Source organism: Alexandromys fortis, unplaced genomic scaffold (genome assembly GCF_014885135.2).
Source record: "Alexandromys fortis isolate MF-2015 unplaced genomic scaffold, M_Fortis_MF-2015_v1.1 scaffold_100_3062768_6864082, whole genome shotgun sequence".
NCBI classification, from domain to species: domain Eukaryota; kingdom Metazoa; phylum Chordata; class Mammalia; order Rodentia; family Cricetidae; genus Alexandromys; species Alexandromys fortis.
In genome coordinates, this window is record NW_026067993.1 from 2,202,205 (window position 1) to 2,222,700 (window position 20,496).

General features: G+C 42.3%; 1 protein-coding gene across 21 annotated transcripts in view; it reads right to left on the bottom strand.

Moving 5' to 3' along the window:
- Positions 1-20,496, bottom strand: part of Lpp (LIM domain containing preferred translocation partner in lipoma) — a 617,771-nt gene that overhangs the window by 431,434 nt on the left and 165,841 nt on the right. For 18 of the 21 annotated variants that reach the window (XM_050160000.1, XM_050159989.1, XM_050159995.1 and 15 more), the window contains one exon: positions 15,089-15,153. The exons of the other annotated variants lie outside the window; for them this stretch is intronic. The gene's annotated coding sequence lies outside the window, so the exon portion shown is untranslated. The remainder of the gene's footprint in view (positions 1-15,088; positions 15,154-20,496) is intronic. 21 annotated transcript variants of the gene reach the window in all.

The following is a 20,496-nucleotide window of genomic DNA, read 5'->3' on the forward strand; positions in this document are numbered from 1 at the left end:
TTTTTAAAATTGACATTTTGATTCATTACTGTAAATAGCACTTTGGGTTAAATATTGTGACAGGGAACAGATCATATATATGTACATATATATCCACTCTATATATTACTACACATGTATATTTGTCTAGCTCTGAAGCAGCTTATAATCTATGAAAGTGTCCCCTCCACTGATGTTTGGGCTAGTGTATGCACTGGCTACTCCACTCCTGAGAGATGTTCCTCTCTGGCAAGAAGCCTGAGGAGTGGGAAGATGGGGTGACCGACAGGAGTGGCTTGGGAAGAGACGAGAAGTCTTCACGCTCCCACAAAGGGTTTTAGAAAGACTACAGTAACTTCCTGTTTCCACCTTTATGAAGCCACTGTCGCAAGCACATTAAGGGGATTCCTGTCTTCAGGGTGCTGCACAGCTCCAGAAGGAGAGAGGCAGCAGGAAAAGCCCAGAGGCGGGGAAGGGAAGAAGAGCAAACAAGCAAAGTAATGCTTTTGGGGTTTGGGGGTATTTTTGTTGCTTTCCTTTTTCTTTTCTTTTTCTTTCTCTTTTTGCATTTTCCTTTCTTTATTAGGGAAAGTAACTGTTCACACGCAGTTTAAAACAACTAAACAAGGTATGGCTATCACTAGACAGTAAGAAATAAAGTAAACAACATGTTGAAATCTATGACATTCTTTTCAGAGAAAGCATATTTGACTTGCATCTCATACTAACACCCACCAACTTTTCCCTTTCCCAGAAATTCCTTTCTTCCCCTTTTTTTAATAATTGAAAATAGATTCTTCTCTCATACAATACATCACAACCAGTTTCCTCTCCCTCCACTCCTCCCAGCTCACCCCTGCACCCCCCCCCATATCCACTCCCCCTCCCCTCCATTTCCTTTCAGAAACGAGCAGGTCTCTGAGAGCCTACAGCCAAACAGGGCAACACAAGATACAGTAAGACAAGACAAAAGTCCTCACACCAAGGCCAGACAATAGAAAGAACCCAACAGGAGAAAAAGAGTCCCCCAAACAGGCAAGATAGTCAGCCTTAGCCCCGCTCCTTGTAAGGAGTCTCACAAACACCAAACTAAGAACCCTAAGGTAAGTGGAGAGGCTCTGGTGCAGACAGATGCAGGCCCACACTTGCACTTCGGTCTCCGTGAGCCCATATGGACCCTGCTTAGTTGATTCAGTGAGCCACGTTCTCCTGTTATCCTCCATCCCCTTTGATTCTGACAATATCCCCCTTCCCTTCTGAGCTCCAAGGGGAGGAATCCAATAGAATCTTCCAATTTAGATTCTCTCTCCACATAATGTCTGCTTTGCATCTCAGCACCTGCTCCCACCTGCTGCCCGAGGAAGAACTCTCTAATGACAACTGGACAAGGCTTCGGCCTAGGAATATAGCCGAATATCATGAGCAATCACTTCAATTGTTGATTTCTTTTCCATTCCTATTTGGTTCTACCCTAGGTCTCTGGGTATTCATTCTCTTGTTACTGGCCATCCAAACAGTGTCGGACATGGGCTGGTTCTTGTGGTGTTGGCCTTGAATTAAAACAGACACTGGTTGCCTGCTTCCACAAGTCCTGCACTGCCATAGCCCAGCAGATCTTGCAGGCAAAGACAGGTTGGAGGTTGAATGTTTTGTGGCTAGGTTGGTGTTCAGGTCAGTGCCTACATAAAAAGACTAGAGATCTCACACTAACTACTAAACAGAATACCAGAAAGCTCTAGAACGAAAATAAGTAAGCCCACTCAGGAGCTTAGATGGCAGGAAATAATCAAACTGAGGGCTGAGATGAATGAAATAGAAACAAAGACAACAGTACAAAGAGTCAATGAAACAGAGTTGGTTCTTTTAGAAAATCCACAAGATAGACAAACCTTTATCCAAACTAACAAAAGACTGAGAGAGGCTATACAAATTAACAAAATCCGAAATGAAAAGAGGGACATAACTACAGACAGCAAGGAAATCCACAGAATCCATAGGTCATACTTCCAAAACTGTACTCCACAAAATTGGAAAATCTGACAGAAATAGATAATTTTCTCAATAGGTACCACTTGCCAACGTTAAATCAAGATCAGGTGAACAATTTAAATAGGACTATCACCCTAGTAAATTAGAAAACAGTCATTAAATATCTCCCCTCCCCCAAAAAAATGCTAAGGCCAGACAGTTTTAGCTCAGAATTCTACCTGACTTTCTAAATAGAGTTAATGCCAATACTCCTCAAACTATCCCACAAAATAGAAACAGAAGGAACATGGCCCAATTCATTTATGCCCAATTATTAGGCGACAATTTCCCTAACACCAAAACCAGATAAAGACTCAATAAAGAAATCAATTACAATTTCCCTTATGAACACAGATGCAAAAATAATGAAAGTGCTTGCAAACCAAATCCAAGAACACATCAAAAAGACCATTGCACATGATCGAGTAGGCTTCATCACACACACAAGATTAGACTGGCATATAAGTGCACAAGAATGTGCACACACACACACACACACACACACACACACACACACACTACAAAGGCAGACCAAGACAGATGCTTTGTGTTTTCAACTTTCTCTCTGGACTCTACACTGTTATTACTCCACTCGCTCTTTTCCAAACACCCAAAAAGGCACAAAAAAGAAACCCGAGAGCTATCTACAGCCAGATTTACACTTACTACCGATTAGTTTGCCTCAATACTGGTTTAAATTAGGCAGCAATGTTCTCTCTCTGAGTACATTCTATTTTATATAAAAGAAAACTGATCCAATTTTGTGCTCCAGGTTTGTGATTTCTCAGAAAAGATGCCAATGCCATCAATAAATAAAATGCTATCAACAGCACTCACCCAGGCTCAGTGGGTAAAGGTGTCTACCGTGTAAGCCTGGCAGACTGAGTACAATGCCCAGAACTGGGCAAACAGAAGAGCTAACTGCCTCTGTAAAGCTGTCCTTAACATTCATGTATGTTACTGCACATGTGTTTACTCGTACATGCATACAATATGCACACACAATATAATTATTAAACAAAACTCATCCAGCGTCTAAAATCCTTAGGAAAACAAAATGAACACCATTTAATAAATAAGGCCAATATTGAATAAAGACTTAAATGGTCAAATTCAAAAATTCCTATATCCTTCAGCAATCCAGAAAGGAATCTAGCTGCAGTATGTGTTTCATGAATCGAATCATACAGAGCAAAAAGCCTGTATATGCCACTGTCAAAGGTTAAAGGAGTCACATAAACTGTTTCCAAAGTTGCTGGAAATTTTAGAAACCATCGACAGAAATGTAGCCCTTTTCCCTCGGCCGACTGAGAAAATACATTAGTTACTGTACCCCTCAAAGTGTAATGGCTTTTTTGAACTTCGGTCTTATTATTAACTCCCCAAACTCTTACTACGGAGGTAGATCACAACCCTCAGAGTCTGGAGCCTCCTCAGAAGACACCTGAAGCGCTGGTGAGGAATGAAGCCTCTAAGCGCTAGGGCAGAAGAGAAGTGACGTCACAGCATATAGTACACAGATTTGGACGTCAATCCATTCTCAGTCACTTACTTTTTATATGTATACTAAATTTTTTACTTATTGTCGGAAGTTTTGTCTGCATGCCTATCTTTGTACCACATGCAAGGAGACCACAGAAGCCAGCAGTGACTATCAGATCCCCTGGAACTAGAGGTAGAGAAAGTTGTGAGCCACCATCAGGTGCTAAGATAAACCTAGGTCCTCTAGAATAGCAGCAAGTGCTCTTAACCACTGAGCCATCTTTCTGGCCACAAGCACTTACTTGAGGTCAACTTCACTTTCACATGTTCATTGCAAAATGTGGACAATAAAATTTTGGGGGCTGTTATGAATATTAAATAGCATACCAGAAGTCTTAATAAAATCTAAATTGGTGAGAACACTTTTCCCCAAAATCTAAATTTGCCAATTTTCAACAGCAGATAATAAAATTATTAAGAGCTCATAAAAATCCCACGAAGTTCAATTCAACAAACATTTACTGTAAATGCTTGACCTGTTGGTTTAGGTCTCTATTTAATGCCAGGATTGAAAGACAAGGGAGGAAAGGAAGAAGTCCTCCAAGTCACCATCTCAGTCCCTAAGAATGTTCACTCATTTTACAATGTGACAGTGAGCTTTTAGAAGAACACGTGGAACTGGACAAGAAAGTACAAAAAGAAAGCCTGGTACTGGTAGTGAACAGTTTCTGTGCGACTTAGGGATGCTAGACATGGAAAGAGGAAATGGCTCCGACAACAGGGACCATGCCATTGTTCTTCCAACTGAAGATATGGGATATGACAGGACAGTCCAGCCACCATGGTCTGCACAGGGGCACTGCTGCAGTTCAGCACCTTTGGCAGTTGCATTAATCCTCATCTTAGTTCATCTGAGTTGATCTAACAGGCTAGCTTATACTATGCAACTGAGAACAAAAGAACGGAGGTTTACCAGGACTGCGGGACTGGGGAAATCCAAGAACAGTGTAGCAACATCTGATGGGGGCTTTGTGCCATGTCATCTTGTTGTTGCTTGCTTTTCACTATTTACTCTTTCAAGGGCCCACCACCAAGCTCCCAAATAACTCACACACAGAGTCTTATTTTTATTTGTGAATGCCCAGCCTTAGCTTGACTTGTTGCTAGCCAGCTTTCCTTTAATTATCTCATCTTCCTTTTGTCCATGGGGTTTTAGCTTTCTCTTCTGTAACTCTTACTTTCACTCTTCCTCCGCACTTGCTGTGTAGCCGGCACCTAATGCCTTCCTCTCCTTATTCTCTTGCTCCTCGCTTGTTTGTTGTTGTTGTTGTTGCTGTTGTTGTTTGTTTTATTTCCTTTTCTTGTTTCTTCTTCTATTTATACTTTCTGCCTGCCAGTCCTGCCTACCCTTGGCTCCTGCCTCACCATTGGCCACTCAGCTTCACAGAGTTAAACAGCTGCAGCATAAACCAAAGCAACACAACTTAAGATAATAACCCTTAATATCATCTCATGAGAGCAGGCAGACGGGCAAGAGAAGACTGAGGCAGGTGAGGAAAGGGGGAAAGCTCCAGTCATCATACTCTATGAGCAGTCATCATAAGGCCACAAGCAAGACGGGAAAGCTCATGTTATCATAACCCCACTTTGCGACAACTATGCCACTCCTGTGACCACAGCATTCATGGTGGCAGAGCCTTCCTAATCTAATCCCCTGCTTTAAGAGCCCAGCGGCCATCCTGCTGCACCAGAATTAGGTTACCAACTCATATTTGGTGGAGGACATCTAAGCTCTAATACCGTGACTCGTTTTCTGTCTCTGTGCTGAGCTACTATCCCGTTTTTGTACCTTCTCTGGCCATATTGAGGAACAGTGACATCTGCACCCTGCTCCATTCATAGCTGTCTGAGCTGAAGTAGAAAGCGAGGCAGGGCTCGATATGACAGGAGAAGCATCACCTGGCTGGGAATCAGACCCCCAGCCACTGACACTCAGCGGCCGCAGTCCCTACTGACTAGCAGTACTGGACCAGATTTACCAGCTCTTCTAGCTCCCACACATTCAATGTCTGGGCCCCACAGTTTCCAAGTGACAAGGGGGGTCAGTAGTCAAACGGATGATGAAGAAGCTCCGATATGACCACAGCGACAATTTCAAGTTGTGGGGAAGGTTAGGGGCTCCTTCAGAAAATAGCTGATCTAAACAGAGCCCAAGGGGTGTCATGGTAACACCGCGAGCGAGCTGCCAGAGGTAGGGAGAAACACAGCCAATATGCGTGCGCAGCTGCCACATTTCCAAGCAGCACTCAAGCCTCGTTAATATCATCTCGCTTAATACTGAATCCCATAGATCATGAGCTATTTTTACTGTGGGCTTCACAGATCGGCGACTTGTCTTCTCTGCCCGCACCTCCACAGTCCGAGACAGGGGACAATGCTAGGGTTGGGCCTTCAGGACTTTGGGCTACTTGGGTGGGCGAAGTAAAAGAAACAGAAGGGAAGTGAGTATTAAAAAGATTCTGAATGGGACCAAAAGCCAGGAAGGAAAGGAGAACATGATGTAAGGGCTTCTCAGTCAAATGCCATGTCCTACCTCTGCAAAGATTCAAAGACGTACATGAACAAGAATCTGGGCGGCTGTGTCCTCCTCCCTCCTCACGAGTCATGCCTGCTGACAATTTTCACTAACCTCCATAATCCTCACCCCTTCTAGCAGGCTCGCAGGCACTCCACGGGGCCCTGCACCCATTTGGTACAAGTAAGCCCCTAGGCACCGTGTATTACTTTTCAGTGCGTTCAGTGAGAGCTTTTGCTAACTGCCCTATTGCTAAGCAACCTATCTCCCTCCCTTGTGGAGGAAAGGGAACTCTAGCTTTTGGTAACAGCAGCCAGCACAGAACCTGGCGCATAGCAGACACCCAGTGGTGTATGGTACAGTCTTGTATCCATCTGTAAGGTCCAGCATAACAGACACCCAGTGGTGTATGACACAGTCTTGTATCCATCTGTAAGGTCCAGCATTAACGCTACCTGTACCACATTATTTCTCGTGCTCTCTCACAGAAACAAAGGAGACAGCCAAGGGTGGTACACAGTGACTTCGAAACCAGCCAGTTCTCTCAGGCTTGGTAACATTGGGGCTGAACTTCTGGTCTGCCGGGAACCAGACAGATAAAGCGGGTGGCGAGGGGAGGTGGGCTGCAAAACACAGATTATTTTAAGTTCTTTCAGGCTTCTAAGACTAGATAAGCATGTAAGCCTCATATACCAGCTCAGATACAGGCAACAGCAGAGGGAAACATTACTGAAGAATATAACTCTGTGAGCTGCTTCCTTGAAAACTCTGTCTAGTGAAACTCAGGAAGAGGGGAGGCAATGAAGGCAGGGCAAAACAAAATAAAATGTAGGTATAAAAGAAAACTGAACCAGATCCAATGGCATGTGTCTTTAATCCCAGCTACTTGGGAAGCTGAGGCAAGAAAGTCACTTGAGCCTGGGACTTCAAGACCAGCCTGTGTAACAGACTCTACCCCAAAGGAAAAATAAAAGTATAACAAAGTTAAATAGTAAGGCAGATTCCAAAGCTAAGCGGTAGACATAGATGTCTTCCCTAGACAGAGGAACAGTCCTTTAGATAGAACTAGATACACACAAATGGAGGTCAGGGGGGTGTTCATAAAAGCTAGTCCCCTGCAGCAGAGAGGCTATCAGTCTCAGAGACTGGTGAGTTTAGTGGCTTCCCATCTTGGGTCACTTTAACAGACTACATTTCCTACACTGTGACCTAGACTAATGAACACCCTCCCAGCCACCGTTGAAGGGTAAGGCAGAAAGGGAGGGAGCAATGAAGTCCACGTGGGCTGCGGGCATGCTCCATTGCCATATGAGCACGGTAGATTTAGCTAAGTGGCTTATTGGGCTAGAGAAAAAAGAAATCTTAGAGGCAGAGGCAGGCAGATCTCTGTTAGTTCAAGGCCAACCTGGTATACAAAATGAATTTGGGGACAGTCGGGACTGTTACACAGAGAAACCCTATCTTAAAAAGCCAAAATAAACAAAGAAAAGAAATCTTGTAGAATTCCAGATGGTGTTCAAGGTGTCTGAAAATTATCTTGTTCAAGGCTCAAGACTTAAAAGACTCAAAAATCATCACAAAAAAAGAGGCTCTTTTCAAGAACGTATTTCTGTGATCTCCATCAGTCTCTCTGCCATTCCTGATGTTCACCTGCCTCAAGCCAACCTTTCCTTGTAATGTCTGAGGCTGAATCTCCAGCTCCTTTTATTGCTCTATCAAGATCCAATTAATTATCTTCAAAGTTAGCTCTAATCTCTGGGCATCTAAGAAACTTCTAAGAAAAAAAAATAGCTTCTCCAAATCCCCTCACCCCACAAGGTATCGCTGGGATTACACATCACTTCATAAGCTATCAATGGGCTCGCACACTGCCCTGAATCCTGACCGGCCTTACCTAGATCAAACTCAACTCCACATGCTTCCTGGCTTCATCCGTAGAGTAAGTTATTTTATATAGGTGACCCATAAATGCTCAGGGACTTGGCTTGGCTATAAAATGTTTTTTTGGTCACTCAGCCAGGTACTATCTCAAACGCACCATGCTGCCTGAGAACCTTACAAGCCTTCATGTATATATTCAAACACACTATTTCCAATCACCTTCCAACCTACCGAGTGTCTTAACATGCCATGGATGGAGCAAAAGATCTGTAGACACAGACTGCAGCTTGGCTAGGCAGCAATGCACATGAACAATGGGACACCACTGGTACTGTGCCTCTTCAGAAGCAAGTACATCACCATGTGGAGACAGAGAGTCTGCCCATGGGACTCACACAGTGTCCCTTGTGGAATGGGAAGGTCCCAGCTCAGCTGGGACAAGGTACTGTTTGCCATGTGTGCTACAGTGTTGGGTAGACAAACTCTCAATGTCTCATCCTTAGCTGGGCATGTTCACTCCATCTAGTGTGCTGGATTGGAGACATCTGCCAAGGGATCCCCATTGCAGTCACTTGCCATAAAGGTTTTGCACAGAATCCACACTCAACCAAGACTGTCTGAATGGGAAGGATTCTGTAATTCCCAAAGCAGCCCAAGGCACAAATCAGAAGGGAGGCTTTAGAAGCCCTTCGGCAGACGAGGACTCAGATCCCAGCACACGTAGCATAGACATGGCCCCAGCCAGACAGCTACGGCATATTGGCACAACCGGAATTTGTCCATCCACCAATATGCTCCACAAAAAAACACCCATATGCTTTCTCTTAGCTTCCATATGCTTTTATAGCGAGGAAACTAAAATATTTCATTAGTTTTGAGTAATTAATAATTACTTATTTCACAATAGTCACCCTCATTAAAAAACGAAAATAACTGATTAAGCTGCAGGATCCTGGCTTTCAGCGCAAGCTTTTTGCTTTTTCTTCTCCTTCTTTTTTTTTTTTTTTTTTAATTCTTCCCCCATAGGAACTGAGTGATATAGCGGAGCACCAGTGTGGCACAGTCACGTTACAGAGAGCGAAGCCTTATCATACACATCGCTCTGCATTCCTCTTGACTGAGACATTACAATTTAATAAAAAGAACATGGATTGGGGGATCAGAAAGACTCCGGAATCCACTCCAGTTTGGCTTCTGTGAACGGTACTTCTGAGGAAATGAAGGGTGTTGAAAAGATAAACCCGTCTGGATCCCTTCAGCCTAGTCCTCCCCTATTCCCAAGGAGTAACCTCATGGTGTTCCCACCCTCTCTCCGGAGGCCTGGGTACCACATGCCCCAAGAATGCTGGCAGAGAGCCAGGGCTTGCAAGCAGGCTGTGGCCTCTAAGAATGTCCCTCATGTGCTAATAAACACGGGAAAGACCTGGGGATTATGTAACAATGCAGACTGATTCAAGATGTGGAGGGTAAGGTCTGGGATCTATCTGCCTTTCTAGCAGACTCCCAGGTAGCATGGGCATTGCTGGTCTCTGATGGACCAGGACCTAAAACACACTGTGAGGAAACAGAGCAAGTAACAACGAGGAAACCGTGTCTATCTCATGACACCAATAGGATTACTAAGGACTTAAATCAGTGGTTCTCACATTGTGGGTTGCCACCCCTTGGGGGGGAGTCAAACAACCCTTTTACAAGGGTCACTATCAGATATCCTACTCATCAGATATTTATATTACAATTCCTAGCAGTAGAAAAATTACAGTTATGAATTAGCAACTAAAATGCTTTATGGCTGAGGATCTAAATGGCCACAGTGTTAAGAAGGTTGAGAGGGACTGGTTTACAGGACTGGTAATGAGGATATGATTTCCATTTTAGAGGCAACAAAGCTGAGGGTACCAGATGGAATCAAGTACCCTTGCGAGGGCCGTGGAGGTAACAGAGCTGGTACACCGGTCTCTCAGTGAGGTTGTGCCAGCGGAAAACAGGAAATACAGAAGGCATTCTCGTACACAGTTGCTGTTGAATCCGTTTCTTCTCCATTCTTCCCAAGGAGCTACTAACCTGCTGCCTGAACCTGACTATGTTGCCTCTGCTCTATCTGCCTCCACTTCCCCACCTGTAAGGTCAGGGTGTTGCCCCGACAACCGCTGAGGCCTCCTCTGCTTCTGGCATAGGCTTTCACTCTCTGGCTCCCACATATGCTCACAGTGGGTCACCGGCACTAAGTATGGGGCTCATCCATGTGGCAGTCATTACAACTTGGCAGAAACCAAATTCCAGCTGTTCACATCTGGAATTACGTGGAGATACGTACGAACAGAAATCTGTCTCTATAAGAAGCCCCATGCCTGGGACAACAAAGAAGAAAGAATAAGTACTTCCCTAAGCACCCAAGTCCCACACCTGTCAGTAACTCAGACTCTACTCAGGACGCTGGGACCTTAGCTGCTTTTTGCTCTCCCTTCTCTTACAAATACCACCATACCAGAGGATCCAAAACCAAGGGGAAAAGATTAGTTAGTTATAATTCTCTGATGTTCATTATTCTGAACGAAGGTTGAGATATGTAACTACTGAGTTATCACATAAGTGACTCAGAAGGTGTGAGCTTGCTCCTCGTCAAAAATCCCAGAATGTCAGCCCTGCTTTCAGACAAGGCCCATTCACCATGATCTACGGGGATTCCTGCTCATACTCAACGCCATCTCCGGAAAGACTTGTGTTTTGCAGTTGTTCTGGACTTAAATCCAAACCTGGCTATTCACTAGCCACACTGCTTTGAACAGGAATTTCCACTTTCTAAGACAAAGTTCTTTATGGGGGTGGGGTGCAGCTTGAGTTCATCATATGAAAAAAATATTTTGAAAGTAAATAATTTACTGTATTAAATTATAAGCACTTAGCAAATTCCCGAGTTAAAAGTACACTTGCTGTAAGAATAAATTAACAAATGGAACAAGAAGAGTAAGAATTTCGAGGTTAAAACATCACTTAACAGGTCTCTGTGTGGTGTGTGTATGTGTGTTGCCAGGCGGTGGTGGTACATGCCTTTAATCCCATCACTTGGGAGGCAGAGGCAGGCAGAGCTCCATGAGTTTGAGGCCAGCCTGGTCTACAGAGCTAGTTCCAGGTATGTGTGTGTGAACGCCCAGAGTCATGGTAAGGAAGGCTGGCAGAGAAAAATAACATAGGATCTATGATTAAAAACCCAAGAAACATGAAGCATGAAACAACCAAATGGAAAAATCTAGCTTCTCACATACAGAAGTAACATTTGCCTACCCTAGAACTCATGTAGATACAGCCTTCAGAGTATCTATAAAGCCTTCAAGCTGTCTGGCATTCTTTGAGGATGGCATAGGTATATTTGAGATAGGTCATAGTTTCGTATGTGTCCCCTTTCTCCTCTCCTGTCTCCACCAACCCAAGTTGTAGCAATGATCATATTAAACAAGAGCGATGCTCTGTATTTCGCTCCTAGAATGAAAACTTGTTAAGAGAACAGAGGTAAAATGGAAATTCAAAAAAAAATCAGAGTTGGCAAATTTTCCCTAGCATCTCTAAACAACTCTCAACTCACTGAAGGAGAACTAGAGGTTCAAAGAAAAGTCTGGCCCTTCCTAATGTCATTGCACAATGGCCAGAGCAAGGGTCTGAACCATAGACAGTAAAATAATTCCCAATCTCCGAATCTTAGTATTCTTAAAAAACCCCCTTCAGTTTTGACATTCTGACTTGTCTTAACACACTGAATAATGCAAATAACAGACAAGGGACTAACCTTTATTTAGTGCTGTTAGTAATGGGTGCATTTACCAGAGCCTCGAAAATGAGAACACACACAATATCATCGAAAGAACATCAGTTCTCAGCCTGTGGGTCACAACCCCTCTGGAAAACGGCTATCTCCAAAAATATTTGCAGTAGCAAAATTATAGCTATAAAGTGGCAACAAAGCAATTGTATGGTTGGGGGTCAATGCAACATGAAGAACTGTATTAGAGGGTTGCAGCATTAGGAAGGCTGACAGCCACTGACACAAACAGCTGAGCCCCTTACTTTCTAACTTGCAATGGCGTGTTGTTGGAGCTTGGGACAGTCAGGTGTCCAATACCCAATTACAGAATCCATATACTCTAAAAATTCCCATCAATAACTGTTCTCCATTAGATCAAAGAATCAAGGGTTAAACACAATCCCAATTTTCCACACCAGGCTCTCTGATGAAGTCACAGGGTTGTGGAAACATGGCAGAAGGGAGAAGGATAATATTCTAGTCACTAGGATATTTAACAGAAGAAAAACCAGGATCATCTGGTCTACCTTTGCCCATCAGCAGATGCTGGGATGATCTCAGAGAGAGAAGAGGCCTTGCCCAAGGTGACACAGCCAGCTGATACCAAGACAAGGGACAGTCACAGGCTCATTCCTTCCAGTCCACTTGCCACACAGAGCATACTGCTGCACGCCCCAAAGCAATGAGAGTCTATCCATGTAGCAAAGGAAGAAACCCACACATGGTTACCACTTCTGCTCCACGTCAAAGAGAAGAAACAGTAGCTGACTAGATTTATTCAAAGCAGACCAAGACAATTTCCCAAAACTGAAAATTTAAAATTGCATATAGGTGATATAAACAAGTCCATGGGGATTAATTTGGTATTATTCCTCTAATGAGTCACCATGCAGAAAATGGAGACAGCCAATGGTCTGCAGGAGTCCAGAAGTCAGCTCTTGTTCTAGAACAGAGACCAACGATTTGGAAATGATACCTTATGTTCTTTAAGAGTAAACAGGGTGTACAATTTCAAATGCCATGAAGTGAGGCTTTAAATAGATTTGGTTTGGAAACGGGACAAGGAGCACACCACAGTTGGTGGATCAACATCAAAAGGAGAGGAAAAACAATGATTACACTCATTGATATCTGCTGACATGTATACTGTCAAGTCTAATTGCGGATTTAAATGGCTATCCTTTATTATTCTCACTAATACCCATTTTTACAAGACTGTTTTAAACGTGTACATCATGCCTCAAGAATATTTAGTTCTCCATCTTCCAAAGGTTGTGATAATTCTCTCTCTTAGTCTCCCACGAACCTATAAATCAAAAAAATAGGGACTACATTGCAGGATATATAGATGACTTGTCAGATGCACATGGATGGGTAACAAACAGATGTGTAAGGAGGCAGGTAGGTAGGTAGGTGGGGAGAGGGAGACAGACAGACAGACAGATAGATGTAGATAGATGGTAGATTGGTAGCAGGGTGGGTGGGTGGGTGGGTAGGTAGGTAGGTAGGTAGTAGGTGTGGGGGGGGAGAGAGAGAAACAGACAGACAGACAGATAGGTAGATTGGTAGCGGGGTGGGTGGGTAGGTAGGTAGAAAACTTTCCCATTTTTAACAGCAGTTTTTATAACTTTTCAAGGTTGAATTAAAATATCTTTTCAATCCTGAGTTGGATGTCATTGGGGTGAGGAGATGCAGCTAACTAAATAACCTTCCCGGCTTATCCTATCACCATTTAATAAGGGAAACTAAGGGAATAAGCATGTGATAACTGCAGTCCCTAAACAAACAGCTCTCTCGAGCAGATTTCTGAAGAAGAAAATTTAGGTAGATTCACTTTTTAAACCCCCTTTGCATTAGGCATTCTGACCTGTCGGTCTAATGATTCACCAAGTATAAGTAGAGGACAGACGGGGATACTCCCTCTTATTTAGGGTGTTGACCGTGGGTGAGTTGGCTAGATCCCCCGAAAGTTAGACCCCGTACTGACATCAGAGAATAGAGGAAGGTTACCTTTCTTCCTTTCCAACTTGAATGTACATGTCATAAGGTCTACCAAAAGCTGGAACAAGAGATGTCTTCAGGAAGTTCTCTTTTGATATATTTGTCCATGACAATGATATGGTAGACACAAGGCTTTGTGCAGAGATTTTGTATGCCATAGTCTGACTGAAAGAAACTTTCTTGCATCTTTTTTGGCATACATGTCTCTTAATAACATTTTCTTTTGTAGAGCTAAGAAAAAATTCACCTATACTCACAACTGAGTTAATTCAAGACATTTCTCAATCCGTGTCACCCACCTGTTACAGATTTAGTATATTTGATAAATAAAAGCTTTGAAAATCATATTAGCCTAAAACCATAATTCCAACTTGATTCTAAATGAGTAGTTCCTGTACTTATGGGGAAATACCAACCAATTTCAGGTTTTTTAAAAAAAGGACTGTGTGAAGTCATGTTTGCAATTCATCATCACGGAAATAGTACACCAAAGTTATTAACAAAATGTTCGGTGGAACAAATGTTTATAGCAATATGATGACTCCAAATCTAGAAACGCTTTCTACTCCACGACCTCGGGTCAGGTCCTATTGACGACTTCACCTCCTGGTAAAGAGGATCATACTGCACACAGAGGCTTCACTGGGAAAGGCAAAGACCAGCAGGCTGCCTATACAGAAAATTAGAAGAGCTGAATGACAGGTGTTCCCTTTCTCTTCTAATAACCTCCATTTTCTCAGTAATATACAATGAGGTTCTCTCCAATGACCTCTCTGGCCTTAGCAGTGGTCCATCAACAGAAGGGCAAGACACTGTAAAAGACTAACTCACTCTCTATGTTCTTACTTCATTGCAACCTTGCAGTCCTTGATGTGAGACTAGATGATTATCAGGAAGATCAGACACAATGACTAAAGCATTCTTTAGTCCAGAGCCAAACAATTCTGACGGTATCATAGAGTAAAAATTACACTCACAGAAGGAAAGCTGAGCAGACAAGGTTGAAAGCCAGCCTGTTATACATTAGTCAATGGCATGTTAAAACCATGGAAAAGACTACCCTAATGTATAGCACCACTGTGGATTCTCCTACGTTGATTACATGTCAATTTTCCATATTGTCCAGATGCTTCCCTGTTAGGTGTTCAAAGAGCAGAAATTGAAAGGAAAAATTAAACCAAGAAGACATAAAGGAAAGGCAGGTTACCATCTCATATATTTTTCCTGATTCTCATGAACATAAAGTACTTTTCTGTGTCTTCCATTGGGAATCAACCTTAACCATCATAGGTTTGGGTGCCTATTAGCATTATGTAATTGTGAAGACTCCAATCCTCTCTTACCTCAAGCAACTTCTGGCTTTTGCAATGGACAATGGGCAAGGCTCACCCAGACGATATGTTAGTCTCTGTAAATTAAAACAGGCAGAAGTTACTTGTGGGCACTGGACTCCAAGAGTACTTTAACCCATCCATAATAACAACCTTATATCTATGCCGCAGTTTGTTTTGAAAACATTTCTGCATTCAATAATTTCATTTAACCCATGTGAGCCTGATAAATAAACGGAAAGAGATTATCCCATTCATAAGTGAGGGAGGTAGGACTTCATAGAGAGGCAGGGAAAGACAAGCAAACTGGTAAGTCTTATGTAGAATTTCACAAACAACATTAAAAACGGCCTTTAGCTCAGAAATGATGACTTGTCCAAGAATATATACTACAGTACAACAAATGGCAGAACATGAATTCAGAAGATGAGGCTTCTCCACTGGCTTAGTGATCTACGCTTTCTGCCTCAGTTTCTCCTATGTCACTACAATAAGGAATGCGAACGACTCACTCACTGTATCTCTAAGTCATGGGAGATGAGGATACTAAAGTCAAATAAGCAGTCTGACTGCCCTGCTGAACAAGAACAGCGCATGGCATTCAGAGCCTGGCAACTGTTTTACCCTCGCCAATGGCCTGGGGCAAGACACTAAAGGTCTCCATCAACTTCCTCTTACGAAAATGAAGATTACTGGGGGCTGGGCAGTGGTGGCACACGCCTTTAATCCCAGCACTTGGGAGGCAGAGGCAAGTAGATCTCTGTGAGTTCGAGGCCAGCCTGGTCTAAAAGAGCTAGTTCTAGGACAGACTCCAAAAGCTACAGAGAAATCCTGTCTCGAGAAAAAAAAGAAAGGAAAGAATAAAAAGAAAAGAAGGAAGGAAGGAAGGAAGGAAGGAAGGAAGGAAGGAAGGAAGGAAGGAAGGAAGGAAGGAAGGAAGGAAGGAAAAGAAAATGAAGATTATCTGTATCGCCTAGTCAAAACTGTCCTCAGCTAAACCTTTAGTGGGGCAGGGAGATTTTCCTCCATATCCACAGTGGCCATGCACAAATTGCTAATATTTCTTTTCATGAGGCAAACACACACCACTGGAGCCATTCTGAGATGGCTAATTCTGGGATTGGTGGTCCTAGTTTTGAAATATCATAATAACATCTATGTCATTTGTTTGTTTGTTTGTTTTTCAAGACAGGAGTTCTCTTCGAAATAATCCTGGCTGTCCTGGAACTCACTCTGTAGACCAGGCAGGCCTCAAACTCACAGATATCTGCCTGCCTCTGCCTCCAGAGTGCTGGGATCAAAGGCGTACACCAACCAAAGCCTGGCAATGTCTACTCTCTGTCAGTCTTAAATGGCCTCAGCAGACACACACAAATGTACATGAGCATATGTGCACACACAAGGCAACAAAAATTACAATAATATTAGAAACTCAAGTGCCTTATTAAACTGCAAAAACTAAAGCTGGAGCTTTAGGTAGAAGAGCTGCTCCAAGTTTGCAGTCTTTCCAAGTCTGTGCCTATAGCACTGCCTGAGGCGAGCAGAGAGAACTCGTTGGATATTTTACATAGACAGCTAGAAAACTGGTTTGCTGAATGTCCACCTTTCACAAAGCACTCAAAATGTGATCAGAAACATGGCTGGTAAGATGTCCTGTCAAAATCTCATCTCCTAACCGTTAACCATTCTTTAACATCATATTTTATTTTGTAGTCTAGAACATAGAACATGCCCATTACATCCTAAACCATCTTCATTATATGCTCAATGAGTCCTTATAGCTCCAATTTTACAACTTCAGAGGTCACAAACCTAACACAGAGCAGATGAAAATTTAACCTTGAACCCTTATACCAAGCATTTGCCTCTTATAAAAGGTGAGAAGCCTCCTGATTCGAGAGAATGATTTAACTTCAGGAACTGGAAAACAAGTATGTAAAACAAAAATTGCAATTAAGCAGAGAATGCAAAATTCAGAAAAATAAATATCTCCTGTATTCTCATATATGCAGAATGAAAAATAGAGATTTTAGAAAGGAAGAAAGTGAGGAAGGAAGGGAAGAAGGAAGAGGAGGGGAGGGAGGGAGGGAAGGACAGACGGAGGGAGGCTTGAAAGTGGGGAACTGATGGAGCAAAGGGGCTAGAAGTGAATGAAACATGAATGAACAGAACTGAAGTACATTGTAGAGATCGTGATGAAAGCCAGTCAGGTGTACAAATAAAAAATACCATCTTAAAAATGTACTTTAGTTTGGATTGTGCCTCAACACCAAGTAAAAGGGCAGAAACAACAACTTCCCATCTGTGGTCTCAGCAGAAGGTGACACATGGCTAAGGAAAGCAGTGTGCAGTTCTAGGTGACCATGAACACTTTCTCGGGCCGCCGCAGTGAAGTTTCACAGATGCGTTGTCCTCACCCAAAGTGTTAAAATACAAGCCACTAAAGAAGAACCTACAACCGTGGCTTTCATGCAGACTTTCATCAAAACCTCTCCTCACGGCAGTGGAAGGTTCTTAGCCATGCAGTCACCAGCCTGTGCGCAGGGTGTGACGGTGAAATGTCCTCTACAGTTCTCGGGTGTTCCACACCAGTGAAACTCTCCATAACTCACAAGGGGTCAGGACAACAGGAAAACCCATGACAACCTTTGGCAGTGATGTCAGATACCCTTGGTTACTTCTGTGGATTTTAGGCCTACTGGCCCAAAGGAATAGATAAATCACTTCTCAAATGATCTTTCCTCTCCCAAGAATGCTCTCACCTTCAGAAGCAATTTCAGCCAAAAAAAAAAAAAAACTATATATTCAAATTCAAACTTGTATATTCTCAACCTATTAATTGGAATTTATATAAAGTTAGGCTCAGAACCTAACTGAAATTAAAATAGCATTATTAAAATTTTCTGTTTTATTTAAGATAAAATCAAGCAGAAATGTAGAATCTATGGTGGAAAACAGGAGAGAAAGACAAAAAGAATGCTGACAATAAGGACAGGCACACACGCACACACACCACACATACACGCACACATATGTACACACACACATGCACACATACTACACACACACCACCGTACACAACAGAGATCATTTCAATAGGCTTTTCACGAACTATGGTTCAAATCTATCATTTCAAGCAATAAAAAATTCAAACCCTAATGTAATAATGCAAAAAAAAAAAAAGCAACAACAAAAAGTTTAAGTAGCAAAGTCTAATCTAGCAAATGAGCAATAAGACAGAGCTTTGTGAGAAAAACAATTCTGCTGACGTCTAGTAAGCACATCATCCCAGCCATCTCTGAATAGGGATCATTGCCAAGCAAGGAACTCTGCAAGGAGAGAACTGAGCACCTGGGCTCCTGCAGAGCTCCCCAGTCTGATGGCTAAGGTTTGTAAGGAAAGATATATATTTGAGTTTCTCTTCTCGGAGGAGAGGTCTAGACTACGGCTGCCTAGAAACCATTTAGAGAATCCCAAAAGTTATTTCTTCAACATTTTTTGTACTTTCATAAATTTCAAGTGGCAAAAAAGATTACTTATAGTAAGAGTTATTTCAAGTAAATGATGTTATGATATAAATTTGGAATTCAGTCCCCAGAAGCAAGTAAAATGTTAGATTAGGACAAAGGCATTAGATGACAACTATGGGTAGCCCCCAACTCAAACCATCAAAAGCCAAGTGATTTTGAACTATACTATCTCAGCCACCATCCTAACATACTTATCAAGAATACAACATATTCCACGGCTTATAAATGATCTGGTTGTCTCATTAAGGTAATGTTTGTCAGTATTTAATTGCTTCCCTCCCTGATTTTAATTTCCTCACCTGTCAGCATCGATCAGAAACAGTGAAATCATCTGACATACTAGTTGATTATGTTCAAATTAATCAAGATTTTTTTAAAAGTAAAATTGCTTTGGCCTACAGGTAATGCACAACTTCATAATTTAATATTTAGGAGAGGTCTACAATGGAACAATCTAGAAATTAAATGGAAGACTTTAGGAGACCCGAGGAGAAATGTAAGTTTTTTTCACATCTAGAGATGTGAACATTAAAAGGCCAAGACTATCTTTAAAAAGAAATTTAATCAACTAGTGTTCTTGGAACAAAAGTGGACCATGCCTGCCTGCAGGCAGGAAGAGACGTGGTTATCTCGGAATATTTGAGAGATATGTTAGGGAGGAATGAGTAAGGATGAACTTGCCTTAAATAATACAACTTAATAATGTACATAAAATAACATTAAATGTGATATATAATAGTCAGTAATAATCTGGCTACTCAGAAGTTGCCATTGATATTGATAACTGTCCACAGCTCAATGTATGTTTCCATGCAGATTAATCAGAGCAGAGGAACTGAGAGAGCTAGGATTGGTGCTATTAGTATTAGTAGCCATCTCTGCATGAGACAGGAGGCAATGCTGAAACTCAAACAACAAAGGAACACCTTGATTTTTTTAAAGCATATAGGTGTTTTGCATATACATATGCCCGTGCACCATGTGTGTGACTGATGCCCACAGTCCAAACAAGGATATAAGATCCCCTGGGGAACTGGAGCTACAGACAGCTGTGAGCACCATGTGGGTGCAGGAAATCCAACCCAGGTCCTCTGGAAGAGCAGCAAGCACTGCATCATCTCTCCAGATACAGCAAAACAACTGCTAGATACCTAGTCACGGACAGGCCTGGCCTCATGGTTTATGTGAACTTAGCAACACACCACAATTACTCAGCAGAGAGGACAAAATATAAATCCTCCATATATAATTATTCAGTGCTAATATCTATCAGAAACAGTGTTTGAAACACACTTAGGAAACCCTAAGCAGTAAACTCTTTTAGAGGAAATAAGTGAAATGACAGGAAAATACTCCGCACGGCTTCCTGGCAGGAGATTATGCTAATACACTAATGTTATTCCTACCTAGAAATAGACACACGCATGAATGTAATAATAATTGGGTCCCAAAGTGAGCCCATAAGAGTGGAAAACTTGCATGTGAGTTACTTTGCACCTATCTCGAGACTCTTAATTGAACAGAAGAAAGGAAGCCACTGGGTACATACAATCGGGTAGGAAAGGGAGTGGGGTGGGGTCAAACATAAAGGTTAGGTCTTTTAAAAAGCAGCTTTGGAATCCAAGGTAAACCAACCCTTGGTATGTGATGTGTCATGTCATTCTCGTAGACTCTGGCCCAACTGGACCTCAAATGTCCCCGTTAATGCAAAGGTTTTGAGGTACTGCAAAGTTTGACGAGGCAGACCTTTTTTTTCCTAGAAGTAATTTATTATTATTATTTACTTAGCATTCACGGTATGTCTCATTATGGCATCTTCAAACAAAACTTGTCTTTGTTCATTCTCCCCACTTTGTTCTCACACACCCCCAACTCCCCTTTATTGTCTGA